Genomic DNA, 15775 nt, shown 5'->3' with positions numbered 1-15775 from the left:
TATGTCATATTTATATTTATTTTTTGATATATTAAAGATTATTTGATTATTATTTTTGAAAAAGATGAAGAAGAAAATACATCTAAGAGATGGGACTGACAGTGAATTCCGAAGCTGCAACGGAGTCATCAAAATCTGGATCTGTCTCTGGATCCCATAAAGATTTATAATTTTTTGTTCTATGATTTATTTTAGGACTGAAATTGTTCTATAAATAAATAAATAAAGCTTTGAAGGAAAAAGAAGGCCGTGCCCTTCTCTTCTCTTCATCAAGATGGCCGGTCAGACCTCTGGTCCGTGTCCAGTGGCCACGCTTGGCCGGCGAACTTCTCCTTCAAGCCACCACTCGGGTTACCCATTTTTCGATGATCACCTACCGTAAAGAATAGCTAGATGGAGGTTGAAGATGGGTCCGCTGAATCTCAAAAATCCAATGATTTTTCCTCCCAATCACTGGCAATCTGGTATAAAGAGGTGGCCGACCTTATAGAGAGTCCGACCATCTGCCGATTGGGTCTTTCAGTGGCCACCGGCATGGGATTTTAAGGGAGAAAAATGCCGGCCTACGCCCCTTATTTCCCCAACTCTCGTCAATCTTTCTTTCGATTGCCAGCTCACCGACAGTCAGACGACGGTCTTAGGCCGGCCGTCGATGGTATAGGTTAGCATGTGATAGGTCAGTGGAGTTTGTGGAAGCTCTTCATCGTCGGCCATGGAGTTTAGGACTTTGATCAGGGAAGAGAAATGGAAAGACGGAGGAAGGAGATTTGGGCTAATGGGTTCGAGTTTTTGGGGTCCCAATCTGAAACATGAAATCCAACATGGAGCCATTTACAAAATAGGGGATTTTGCATTTAAGCCCTTATAAAGTCTATATTCGATAAAAGGACCTTTTAATTGATTGAAGCAAATATGTTTAGAAAATTTTGTAATTTAATCCCTGATAAAGTAGCTAATTACATAAAGGTCCTAAAAAATTGCATTATGATCCCAATTATAGCATTTATTACATAAAGACTCCTTGAATTATTACTTAGTCCATGTAATAAACTTTATTGCATAAAGATTTTGTTAAATTGAATTTTGCAATGTATATTGGTCACATAAAAGTGTTTGGATTATTATTTATTTGCTGAAAATTTTATGACCATGATAAAGATGAAAATCATAATAAATTTTTATATGGTTATTTAGGTTATTCAATGCCATCTTAATGTTAGTAGATTTATTATGTTCAGGAGTAGCTACTGCATTCTAGATATAGTAAAAATCATATAAAATACTGGATTTATTGTGTTCAGGAGTAGCCACAGCATCTTGGATATTGTAAAAATCACGTAAAGACTGTAAATTAAAATTTAGTAGCATGCGAATAAAAATTATAATTAAGTCAGAGAGATAATTAACTTTATCCATAGGGAGTGATTATTTCTGTGATTTAATTGGAATAAGATGGTAATTTAGATATTAAAGATAAAATTTTTCTAGACCCATAGGTATAAAAATTTATTATCTTTGATATCTATGATATTGATTTTATTAATAAAATATTTGTAAATTCTATGTATGATGCACCTTTGTCCACAGGAACGTTAGAATTTGCTACTGAAATTAATATTGATTATTTCATATTACAGTTTATACTTCATAGCACTAAAGTTTACTATATTTGTTGATTATTGTAGCTAATCCTACTACATATATTAATGATGCTGCTTTTATTTCAATGTTAAGTGATGATAATTTTTCTGACAAGAAAGATAGTATCCTTTACACTCTTGGATATAAGGACCTTGACCTGGTGCTTCGTGTGGATGAACCACCTATTCCCACGGATTCAAGTATGCCACAATAGACTTTAGCATACGAAAAATGAGAGTGATCTAATCACTTGAGTTTGATGCTCATCAAGTCTCGAATGCCTAAAGGAATTAAAGAGAATCCCTCAATATAATAAGGTCAAGGATTTTATAAAGGCCATTAAAGAACAATTTGAAAGTTCTGATAAGGCGTTGGCCAGTATCCTAATAAAGAGATTTTTAAGCTGATGAGTACTAAAAATATATCAATAAAAATATTAATTTATACAATAAATTATATTTATTTTTTAAAAATTAATATTTTTATTTATCTTTTGTAGAAAATATGATCGTCAATAAAAAAAACTTGATTTGTAGGTTAAAAAAAAAAAATTTGAAGCAAATCGGACTTAAAATGGATCCAAAATGAAGACTCAAATTCAGGCCCAAATTAGGCTAAAAATTAACTCAAAAATCAAATCAAATTGGTCCAAATTAATTCAAACCGATCGCTCAGTGCATGATGGACCGATCGGTCGGTCCACAAGTCAAGGGTCTCGATCCACAGAAATTCGCTCGATCCATGGTCACGGTCCATGGGGCGGCCTAGCTCCTGTGCACTGATCGATGGCTGAGAGGTCGTGGAACACCTGATTGGATGGTCCAGAATGTGCTATCCCATATCAATCGATGGTGGCCCACTTTCAATGTGCGATCCAACAGTTGGTAGTAATTTTCAAGGGCAATCCAATGGCTATGTTTGTTTTTAATAGGCAGAACTTAAACAGAAGGATTTTTGATGCCATTCGATGGTCCAAAACCATCCATAGACATGATCCGATGGCTGATGTTGATTCTGACCTGATTAAGATCTGATGCGATGATTTTTTGGACTAATCTGGAGCATTGATGCAAGATCCGATGGTCAGAAAGCTGTGACATGGGTTGGACACAATTTTGACATGATTTGGAGCTCTATTTTCTACCAAGATTCAGAAAAAAAATCCATCTATAAAAGGGAAGTTCGAAAATAGTAGAGAAAAATAGAAAAATAGTAGAGAAAAATTAAAAAAAATAGAAAAAAATAGAAGAGGTATAAAAATCTAAAGAGAAGAAAGAGAGAAGTTCAATTTGCTCTATGGAGTATGAAGAAAAAAAGAGAGATCATCAACCATCTTTTCAACAAAGTTGTGTCGATCAACTTCAGATTTTTGTTATAATTTTATTTTATTATTATTTTTAAATTTTTTATAATTAAATTTTAATTTTAATTAATATAAAATTTATTTTATTATATTTTTAAATTTTTATTTTTTATTTTTATTATAAGTAGAAGCTAAGATCTAAATAGTAGATCTTGGTACCAAGTTTATTGTTCTGCACTATTTAATTCTTATCTTCAATTTATAATTTTATTTTTAAAATCTTTCTTTTTTTTATAAAAATTAAAGTTATCAAATCAAAGCACTGCCTTCTCTATGAATTCGATCTAACTCGTTACTTTCTATATATTTTTAATATTTTTTAAAAAATTAAAATTAATTTGATAATCACGATATTCTAATGACAACATCACGAGCTATTAATTTTAACATTTGATTTTTTTAATTTCTTTTATAAATATAGCTTACTAATTTTTTTTATTCTTTTTTGTAAAAAAAATATAAAAAAATCAAAAAAGAGATAGAAAGCTTTCAATTTTACTTGGTGAGATCAATCCTAACCCTAGATTTCTTTTTTTTTTAGCATTACTTGTTTTCTTTTCAAATTAACTTAAAAAAAACTCACTTAAATCTAATAAAAATTTTATGATAAGAGTAGTAACCCTAATTGCTTAGAGAATGCATCATTTAAATTTATTTTTTTTATTTTTTTCTTTTGATGATCGTTGGAGACAAGATAAGCTTTCAAATTTGATTAGTTTCATACATCTAATTTAGTTGCATAGAATCTCTTATTTGAAATTGATTGTGTATATTCATCTCAAATCAACTTAAGGGCAATACCCATTAACAAAATAAGATGAAAATTTTATCATCCTTTTTTAGCCCAAAAATAACCAACCAGTATTCTATATTAACCCAAGCCTAATTAAAATTCAGTAGACATTGATCCTTATGATCAATTGAGTTCAGTTCGAATATTGTGGTGAAGTTAAGTGCAAAATAAGTTTGAACTCACCCTGAAACTGATGTCTAAGATAAGAGGTTAACAAGGCTAAGTCTAAGTGGGCTCATGGTTATTTAATTGGTTCTATTAGCTTATCTGACCAATTCAACTTGTGTCTAAGGCAAGTAATGGGGGGACTCCCACGACCCCACCTCTTATCTGGCTAGTTGAAGGATGTGAGAATAGATCCAATTTACTTCTAGGCAGAGCCACTCTACATCGAACTGTTAGGTCTAAGAAATTCGTAGGTGTCTAGATTTAATTATTTGTTAATTTGCTTGCAATTGAAATAGAAAATATATATAAAAAAATTTGAACCACACACATTAGGATTTACACTGATACATGAATGGTAGGAGATCTCTTTCTGACCTAGTTGAACTTAATCCTAAAATTGAACTGCTGATCCATATTAAATCTGATAATCAAATGATTGAATCACCTAGGCAGATGAAGAAGTATTTTATTTCTTCCACCTATAATCTATCGATTTGTATCCACTTACCTGATATTCCTGCAAGCCATTATGAGATTAAATCGACCACAATCCAGATGCTCCCATCTTTCTATAGAAACACCAATGAAGATCCTTATAAGTATCTAGATGAGTTCTTAGAAATCTATTCCACGATAAAGATCCAAGATATTTCTGATGATGCACTTAAACTGACCCTATTCTCCTTCTCACTTAAGGACAAAGCCAAGTACTGGCTTAGCACAATAAGGAGACCAATCCGAATTGGGGTTGAATTGCAGTATGAATTTTTTAAGAAATTCTATCTCATAGGTTGAACCAATACCATGAGGTGAGCCATCACTGGATTTGCTCAGCTTCCAAAGAAACAAATTCATGAATCATGGGAGAGACTTAAGAAATTTCTTAGAAAATACCTGCACCATGATCTACCTAAGTGGCAAATTGTTCAAGCTTTCTATAAGGATTTAGGAGACCAATATAAATAGATGGTAGATGCATCTTAGGAAGGTGCATTCATGAGTAAGAGTGACGATGAAGCCTATATCTTGTTTGAAAGCTTGAGTGAAAACTCGATTAACTATGCTTCATTATCTTCATATGAAGGATCGATTCCTCATCAAAAGTGGACAGAAATCTTTGAGATCAAACATTCAAATTCTAATTTTAAGACTGACTTGAACTTTATAAATAAAGTCGATCTTTTTGCCCAAAAGTTAGATCAGTCCCTAGTCCTAGGACAACAATCTCCTACACAATATACATCACCTTTCAATTATCAGGAGATTTATTCTATCTATGCTAGTCCAGCCCATTATATGAGTGAATATCCCACAGCTGCACAGTTTTTATCTTTCATCCAAAAATAAATTCAAGCTACCCAAGATTACTTCAAGCCTATTAATGGCCCATTCTCAAACATATATAACTAAGATTAGAGGAACCATCCTAATTTTTCTTGGAGATCCCAACAGACTCAGGCTCAGACCCAAATACCATCTATAGATAACTTTCAAAATAGACCTCATATCAAAACTATGCCTATAATAGAGGTCAGCCTAATCAGCCTATCTAGCTATCTTATTACAATCAGCCTTCATACCCACCTCCTCAACAGACCCCTCTAGTCTATGATAGGTTTAGCTAACTTCAACAAATAATTATAACCCAACAGCAATCTATTGCCATGCTAAAGGCTAGAAGCACAAATAGATCAGTTAGCTGAGTCTACCATGAGGAGAGAACTAGATCAATTATCGAGCCAACCAATACTGTATTTTAAAAATAATCCATCCACCCACCAACCATCTAGACCTAGTCACCAATCTAATGTCCCACCTAAGAATCTCCAATTTTAGAATGCTAAAGTAATTTCGAGCTTAGAAGTGGTAGGATTCTTAAGAACCCATATCAAGATCAGGTGAGTGAGGCGAGTACTGATGCTAGCTAAAATGTAGACTTAAAAAAAGAGGCTATTACCGAGACTAACCACATAGAAGAATCTGAGCTTGAAATTGGTATTGATGCTGGTTTCAATTTGAGTGAGAAAGATAAAGAAAAGAAGAGAACGAATGAGTTATCTGAGACATATAAATTAAGAGTCTTATTTTCTTCAACCCTAGAAGTCGGTTCTTCCTCTCCAGCATCATCACCTCCTCTAGAACTAAAGTCGTCCTTGGTCACACCTGAGTACGTATGTTTAGAATCAAGTGACATCCTTTCAGTATCTATTGTATCAAACTTAACTCCTAATCCAAAAACTCAATTCATGAGTACTTTAAAAGAATAAATAGAAAAAATTCTCAACAAACAAGGGTCTGTGAATGGGTTTGTAAATTATCTTATTAACATTGAACAGATGAAAATGACTAAGAATGGGGTCGTGAACTACTTTCTGGAGATTAACAATAAAATACTAAAATTTATCAATAAAAGGATTATAGGCAATCTTCCTGAGATTGGCAATCCAAAACTATTGAAATTTGTCAATCTAATTTTTAATATAGGATAGGTAAGAGTCGATTAGTCTAGCTGAAGATGATAAACTTAATATTTTTTGGAAGATAACTCAGCTTCTACTTTTTAATATCTTTTGCATTCTATTTAGGTTAATAGAGTCTTGTTTAGTATTTTTTATAAAGATTTGAAGATAATATTGGCTAAATTGGAGAGAGAATCAATTTTGAAAAGATATCTGGATCAGATGATATCTCTTCTTTTCTTTCTTTTTGTCTGCATCTTTTTATTTTTCTTACTCCATTGAGGATAATATCGATTAAGTAGGGAGAGAATAATAATTTTTTTTTTAAGTCTTCGAGTAAGCTGGTATTTAACATTTAAGCATCGATTACACTTAAGAATTGAGTTAAACTAAGTAATTTTTTTTAAAAGTAAACTAATACATAAATCAAAGAGTTTGTGAGATATCGAGGGATCAAGTATTAAGAAAAATCAATAAAGAGTTAAGTTTAGAACTTAAATAATTTTTTTTGAGTATTTTTAAATTTTTCTACTAGCATCAAAGAAAAGTTCACTTCCTACAGACTTGTATAGGGTAACTATATGTTTCTTCATATATATATATATATATAAAGAATTTTTTTTTTTAAGTATTTTATATTGAATAATCAGGTCTTTTTGCCTAAGAAGCATTGAGTTTCGCATCAAAAAGTATGAAGAACAAAGAAGCTTTATTATAAAGCTAGTTTTAACTCATAGTCTATTTGATTTGAGCAAGTAAGTTTGAGGGATATTTTATACCTAGTGTCCTAAAGCTATCTGGTTCAGAAGTCTTTGGCTAAAAACTCACTATATGGGTCAGACAGAAAGCTTAAGGAGTTAAAATATTCAATAACGGTATAAATATTAAAAAAAATTTAAAAAAAATTAATAAATGAAGGACGGAAGTAACAATATACTTGTCTATATGAAGATTAATGATTTAGAGATAAAGGTAGGGGCAATTTAGAAAAAATTCAAAAAAAATTTAATATTTTTCACTTACCCTTCATATTGATTAATACTAATACTCTAATGACATATCTCACTTACACTTTATTGAATATCAGTGGTGCTCTTTTTTTGTCTGATAAAATTCGAAACTCTAAGTTAAAAGGTATTTAACTCTAAATCCTTTCTTTACTTGAGGACGAGCAAAGTTCAAATTGGAGAGTGTGATGAGTACTGAAAAAATATTAATAAAAATATTAATTTATATTTATTTTTTAAAAATTAATATTTTTATTTATTTTTTGTAGAAAATATTATCGTTAATAAAAAGAGCCCAATTTATAGGTTAAAATGAAGAAAATTTGAAGCACATCAGATTTAAAATGGATCCAAAATGAAGACTCAAATTTAGGCTCAAATTAGGCTAAAAATTAACCCAAAAATCAAATCAAACCAGCCCAAATTAATTCAAATCAACTGCTCGGTGCACGATGGACCAACCGATCGGTCCACAGGTCAAGGGTTGCGGTCCAAAGAAATTTGCCCGGTCCACAGTCGCAGTCCATGGGGCGGCTTGGCTCCTATGCACTGATCGATGGTTGAGAGACCGTGGAACACCCGATCGGATGGTCCAGAATGTGCTATCCCATATCAATCGATAGTGGCCCACTTTCAGTGTGCAATCCAACGACTGGTAGCAATTTTTAAGGGCGATCCAATGGTTGTGGTTGTTTTCGATCGGCAAAACTTAAATAAAAAGATTTTTTAGCGCCATTCGACGATCTGAAACCATCCACAAATGTGATCTAATGGTTGATGTTGATTTTGGCTAATTAAGACCTGATGCGATGATTTTTTGGACTGATCTGGAGCGTTGATGTGAGATCCGATGGTCAGAAAGCTGTGACGCAGCTTGGACACAATTTTGACATGATTTGTGACTCCATTTTTCACTAAAATTTTAAAAAAAATCCATCTATAAAAGGAGAGTCTGAGAATAGTAGAAAAATAGTACAAAAAAAATTAGAAAAAAAAAGAAGAGGTATAAGGATCCAAAGAGAATGAGAGAATTACAGTTTGCTCCATGGAGTACGAAAAAAGAAAGAGAAATTATCAACCATCTTTTTTACGAGGCTGCATCGATCAACTTCAGATTTTTGTTATAATTTTATTTTATTATTTTTTTCAAATTTTTTATAATTAAATTTTAATTTTAATTAATATAAAATTAATTTTATTATACTTTTAAATTTCTGCTCTTTACTTTTATTGTAAGTAGAAGCTAAGATCTAAATAGTAGATCTTAGTACTAAGTTTATTTTTTTGTACGTTTAATTTCTGTCTTCAGTTTACAATTTTATTTTTAAAATCTTTTTTTTTATAAAAATCAAAATTATCAAATCAAAATACTGTCTTCTCTGTGGATTCGATCTGACTCGCTACTTTCTATATATTTTTAATATTTTTTTAAAAAAATAAAAATTAATTTGATAATCATGATGTCCTAATAACAACATCGTGAGCTATCACAAGCATGAGGTTTGACAGTACTAAAGGTGTACGTTATCATATTATGAAGATGAGAGATATAGTTGCTCAACTCAAGTCTTTGAAAGTTAAGATTTCTGATACTTTTCTAGTCTATTTTATTTTGAATTCTCTGTCTACAGAATATGGTCTTTTCAAAATTTTCTATAACAACATAAAAAAAAAACCTATAATTAACTTTTGATCATGTGTGTTCAAGATGAAAAAAGATTAAAATAGAAAAAGTAAAAAATAAAGCATGAAAGTGCTAACCTAGCTTCTCATGGTAAAGAAAGAAAGAAAAAAAGTGTTCCTAAAAAGAAGAATACCGCAATGCCAATAAAGCACCATGGCAATAAAGTTGCATGCTTCTTTTACAAGAAAAAGGAACACATAAAGAAAGACTGCATAAAGTATAAAAAATAGTTTGAAAAGAAAGGTACTTTTATATCTCTAGTATGTCATGAATTCTTTTCTATTGATGTTTTGGTGGATTGATTCTAGTACTATAATTCACATTGCCAATGCCATGCAGGGCTTTCTCAATCTAAGGGACCTGAAGGAAATGAATAAAGTATCTATTCAGGCAATCAAATAAGTTCATATGTCGAAGCTGTGGGAACCTTTAGATTAATTTTAAATTTTGATTTTATTTTAGATCTTGAAAAATACTTTTGATGTTCCTAGTTTCTTTAAAAAATTTAGTTTCTATTTTCAAATTAACAGATATTGGTTTTGATTTTTATTTTAAAAATTCTGTAGTTAAACTATTTTGGAATAAAAGTGTTATTGGTACTAGTTTTTTTATGGATGGTTTGTATAAATTAGATTTGAATCTAAGTTTTGAATATAATCATTCATCTATACATGGTGGTAATATTGGCATAAAGAGGAACATTATTAAAGAGAACTCTTCAAGTTTATGGTACAAAAGATTAGCCCATATCTCTTTATAGAGAATAAAGAGATTTATAAATGATGGTATTTTAAAAGATGTTAATTTTACTAACATTGGTACTTGTTTGGATTGCATAAAGAAAAAGCAAACTAACAAGTCCTCTAAAGGTGCCAGAAAGAGTTCTAATATTTTGAAGATCATACACACTGATATCTGTGGATCATTTTCTACTTTCTATTTTAATGGTCAGAGATATTTTATCTCATTTATGGATGACTATACTAGATATATGTATCTCTATCTTCTCTTTTGAAAAAAAAAATGAGGCACTAGATGCCTTTAAGGTTTATAAAGTAGAAGTAGAAGAACAATTAGATAAGAAAATAAAGATTGTAAGATCTAACCAAGGTGGAGAGTACTATGCAAGGTATACTGAAAGGGGTCAGTCCATGGGCCTATTTGGTAAGTTCTTTGAAAAAGAGGGTATTATTACCTAATACACAATACTTAAAATACCATAACAAAATGGTATAATAGAAAGAAGAAACTGTATACTGATGGATATGGTAACACTACAAGAAATAAAATAATTAGCTACGCAAAAAAGGCATAGCTAAATATCTAAAAGCATCGTAAAAGATAACTACCGACGTAAAATGCATTGGCAAATAAGCATCGACAAAAGAGGGATCATTGATTTCATTTATCGATGCTTAAATTTTTTCATCAACAAATATTATGTTTTGTCGATGCTTAAAGTAAGTCTCATTGGTTCCATTTACCTATGCTTACAGAAAGCATCGGTAAAAATTTTTTAGCGACGCAAAATTAGCGTCAGAAATAGTCAATTTACCTACGCTTAAAAGGCATTGGCAAATATATATTTAGCAATGCAAATATTGTGTCGAAAAAGTTTTAGTTTGCCTATGCTTATTTTGCATCACTAATTTTCTTTTTTAGCGACACAAGATAAGCATAAGTAAATAGATTTAGCGACGCTACTTAGCGTCGATAGAGGTTACATAATGTTGCTAATGATGACACGTCCGACATCCCGGTATGCCCTATGGCGATGCTACAGTTAATTTACTAACGCTAATTAGTATCGCTAAATATATTTACCTACGCTTATCTTACATCGCTAATTATCCTTTTAAACAAAAAAGATTGATTACTTTCATGCCAATTTTTTATAATTTTTCTTGTAAACTTGTAGGAAAATAAACATATATAATATATACAATATATACACTATCTTCTTCATTCACACATATACCAGAATCAAATTCATTTTACTTTAATAATGACACAATCTATATATATATATATATAGCAAAATATTATGTTTATTTTTACAACCACACATATAGTAAAATAAGTATATATATAACTGTATAAAATGTCATATAAATATATACATCCATACAAAATAAACTCCACATGCCAAGCCATATCACAGATCTGTAAAGATTAAAAAATTAAGTTAGCAAACTAATTATTTATTAAATGATAAAAATATATAGATTAAAAATAATATAAAATAATATCGATCACAGGAGGACATCCATCATCATTATTAATAGAGTCATCATCATAGGTATCAGCAAGGACGTCGGGAGTCGGTGGGGGAGGCATTGAGCTTCACCCCAAATACTGTAATCTGAGACCTAAGCTCAATATTATCATGCTATAGGGATGCTATGTCCTCCTGAAATCTATGATATTTTTTCTCAGCTCGATGCATCTCCTCCTCATATCTCCTCTTTGCCTTACGCAGTCGAGCATCCACCTCACACAGACGAGCATCACAAGAAACATATGATGCTCTAGAGGAGCTGGGGGCCGCAACCGCATATCTCAACCCACAACCGCATATCTCAACCCTATAATATAATTAGATCTCCTACCAAATACCTCATCATAGACATCATCATCTATGGATGGGGTGGAGCCCTCAGCGATGGACTGGGATCGTATATGCATCATCCGCTCCTAATTAAGAAAAAAAAAATATAATCAAAAACCTAAACTTCATAATAAAATTAAAATATAGAACTTAATTAGTTAATACTTACATGTCTCTCCCTAGTCCTAGGAAGCCACTCTCCTATCTCTCGATGATGGGTCTTCTGGTAGACTTCAATCCATCCCGACAGCTATCCTGTCTCGATGTCCCTCTAAAATTTATGAATGTAAGTACACATACACACATATATTCTAATAAATTATTAAAGATGTATGTATATGCATTTACCAGCTCATATTAATGATGCGCAAATGATTTCGATCTGCCATAATGTATCACCATGAGCCTCGATTGGTTTTCTATATTCTTTTCACAAAAGGCCTAATACACAAATGCTTTCAAGATATAAGTGAACATATTACAATGCCTCATCAATTCAATAATTCATATTTTTATTATATATAATAGTTATATTCGATATGCAGGGTCCTCATACTTATTGCATAGGAGTTTCCAGTCAGAGCGTGAAATATTCTTGTGGGGTGTCTCACATGCCGCCGCCACCCCATGTGCATTGAAGACCTCCTTCCAGTGGCTATAGAGCTTATATCTGAACCCCTTAAGCAACCTCTCCATATGCCTAAAGATAGCCTCCTGCACACGTTGGGTATCAATCTCCTTGTCAAAGTCGCGCTGCACAAATAACATACAACATATGAGATTTAAAAAAATAAAAGTTAAATAATTATCAAATTAAATATAAAATAAATAAAAAAATTATATTTAAAAAATATAACATAATTTATATTTAGTTACCTATAAATGGTCGAGGAGGATCTGCTTTTGTGGCTTCATTACTCTCCGCCAGTCGAATATAGTCAAGGGAGCATTCGCTCGGACAATAATATCAACCTCATATATGTATGGATCCCTGATATGGCACTGAAGTGGTAGATCATATTCTGATGGGATGACAACCCTCATCCTCTCCTCGGGATGTGCCCTCCTCCACTCCTCCAACTACTTATTTCTAATGGCTCCATGAGTCCGCCTAATGACAATATCAGCTGCAGCAAAATACAAGCTTAAAATTAGTTATTTACACATCATAAAAATTTAAAATAAATTAAATATAAAAAATCATAATATATAAAATCAATCTATCATGGCAGGAGATGATGTGCCTACCTCAGTGGATAGCTATCGAGATGAAGAGATACCAACATCTCCGTATGGGTCCCTCTTGTCGGATGGTCCTCCTGGTGGCATAACTTAAAATTAGTTATTTATATATGATAAAAAATTAAAATAAATTAAATATAAAAAATTATAATATGTAAAATTAACCTGTCATGGCAGGAGATGATGTGCCTGCCTCAAGATGATGTGACCGCCATTGAGATGGAGATGTACCGACATCTCCATATGGGCCCCCCTGCATGACCGACCTTATGGTGGCATGCTTCAGTCTCACGGAACAGCTATCAGCTATTAACAATAATAAGATTAAAGTTTTTCTAAAATATCCAAAAATGGAGCATCCAAGAGTCGATCTCGATCGAAATTGATTCTTGAACGAGAATCTATAACTAAATGCAATTTAACTACCATCTCTATATATATATTCAGGGATGGATTATTCAAAAAGATATGCAAGGAAGAATAAAGAATGAGTTCATTTTAGAACTATTAGAGCATGAAGTAACTATAAAATTTGCCACATCAGTTACTATAAGGCAAACTATCAGTCAGCATGCAAGATGTCCATAAGAAATTCAACACATGAAAAAAGATGACAGTACTGAAAAAGCCACATGAAAAGAACAAAAAGATAATAAAAGAGTGTCAAACAGAGGAAAAATCAGAGGCTCCGCTTTGCCTAGTTTCATACATTGAGGAAGGTCTAACAGGCAGCACTTGGTTGCTTGCAAAAATAGCAAGCCATCCAAATTTGTGGCATCAGTTAGAGTTAGGCAAAATAGTAGTCAGTATGCAAGATGTGCATGGCTACTTCAACTAGGGTTGCTCATTTGATTTTAATCGACTCAATCTAAAAATCAAATAATAGAAAAATAAAAATCAAAAATCAAACAGAAATCGAACCAAAAAATTTTGGTTCGTTTTTTGATTTTTTATAATTTTTATTTTTAATTATAAATAAAATTAATAATAAATAAAATATAACATATTAAAAACCACATCATCTCTAATAACAAGCAATCAAGCATCACAACAAATTATAATAATAGATCAGCCCTAACTATATTTGGTTTGATTTCGGTTTGATTTTTTGATTCGATTCGGATCGATTTTTAATCTGAAACTGAATCATGAATAGCTCTAACTTCAACAGATATCGATTGGCATATATAGATGTAGGTGCTCTCGTAGATGCAAGCATATAATTTCAGCACTTGAAATATCTTCATGGAGATACCAAGGCAAATCATCACAGCCTCTAACCGCAGAAAAGAAAAGGAAGCAGCAAAAATGAATGCATAAATGAATGAATAAAGCAGCAGAAACAGCAGAAGGAAGCAGCACAAGGCTTCCCTCTCTGGCTCATGAACACCCACCCTATGTCACGAAGCACACCCCACCCCCCCTCCTCCCTCTCTGGCTCAACACCCCCCTACGACCATGTTTCCCATGGCTAAACCCCCTCCCTCCCTCCCTGCCCCTCCCCCCACCGACGCTGCTTGCGATGGCATTCCCTATGGATGAAACCCCGAACCGCCTCCCCACCCCTCTCTGGCTCAACACCCCACTACGATGGTGTTCCCCATGGTCGAACCCCCGAACCCCCTCCTCGCCCCTCTCTGGCAATCTATGTGGGAAAAGGTCTTACCTTTAAACCGAGGGGGAGGAAGGGAGAGATGTAGTAGAGGATCGATGCTGGTGGTGGGGATGGCATGGCGATGGGGATCGGCAATGGCGGCAGGGTGAAGTCGAACAGAGCGAGGGAGGCACGGCGACGGGGATCGACAGCGGTGGTCAGGTGAAGAAGAGCAGAGTGGGAGCGGCTGGCACGCGGTAGTGACTATAGCAGCAGTGGCAGCAGTGGAAATCGACGACGAGAGAGGGAGAGAGGGAGTGAGAGAGCCGAGGGAGAGGGAGGGAGAGAGCCGAGGGAGAGGGAGGGAGAGAGGGTTCGGCGGGAGTGGGTTCGGTAGAAGAAATAGAGGGAGATGATTCGGCGGGAGACAAAAATGCATGGAGGAGAAAAGGGGTTTGGTGGGGAAATGGATTTCGGCAGTGCTGATATAGCATTGATATATTTTTTTTCAAAATATTTGCCACTGCAAAAATTGCATAGGTAAATATAATAATTACTATGCAATTATTGATCGTCGGCAAATGACTTTTTTTTCTATGCAAATTTTGCATAGATAAATGATTTTTCTTATTATTTTTTTCAAACTATTTATCAACATTAATTTTGTGTAGGCAAACATGATAGTTACCTATGCAATACTTGAGCGTCGGCAATAAGAGGTAGAATATAATTTTTTTCTATTTTTCTTTGAATACGATATAATTTTAAAGTTTAAAATTCATCTTCATCATTCATTATCTAAATAATTATTGTTAGAGTATCGTTACAAAAAATTATCTTGATCTGATAGCCCTAGCTATGTCGATCGATAAAATTTGATTTTGACGGTCACGAATGATCGCATAATGATCTAATAGATAAAGACCACCGATGAGTCTGAAAATTTATAATGATGATCTCAGTGGTATTTATAACATGCTATCAAAATTTTACTTCGATCAGACATCATTATCATGATCAATTTAGTGCGGGATGATTTGGATCGTTAAATGAAAATGAGTGATCAAAAGACCAAATGGCATCCGATTATAAGATAATTTTTTAGATAAATGATCTTTACTACTACTTTGATTATCTGTATGGTAATGATTGTAAAATCTAAGTCGTGTGTGTATGAACCATCCACGTTCAGTAGATCTTATAAAAGCACATGTAT

The 15775-nt window shown here is 33.0% G+C and overlaps 1 long non-coding RNA gene across 1 annotated transcript; it reads right to left on the bottom strand.

Annotated features, from left to right (window-relative positions):
* Positions 1–12114: 12114 nt before the first annotated feature.
* On the bottom strand, positions 12115–14998 carry LOC105033563 (uncharacterized). Its single transcript, XR_012138948.1, has 5 exons — positions 14632–14998; positions 13159–13271; positions 12972–13042; positions 12600–12850; positions 12115–12476 (listed from the first exon to the last, which is right to left on the bottom strand). It is a non-coding gene; the product is annotated as an uncharacterized lncRNA (long non-coding RNA).
* Between the last annotated feature and the right edge of the window lie 777 nt (positions 14999–15775).

The sequence above is a fragment of the Elaeis guineensis genome, chromosome 1 (assembly GCF_000442705.2).
Source record: "Elaeis guineensis isolate ETL-2024a chromosome 1, EG11, whole genome shotgun sequence".
In the NCBI taxonomy this organism is placed as follows: Eukaryota; Viridiplantae; Streptophyta; class Magnoliopsida; order Arecales; family Arecaceae; genus Elaeis; species Elaeis guineensis.
This window is presented reverse-complemented; position numbering and strand designations above follow the sequence as displayed.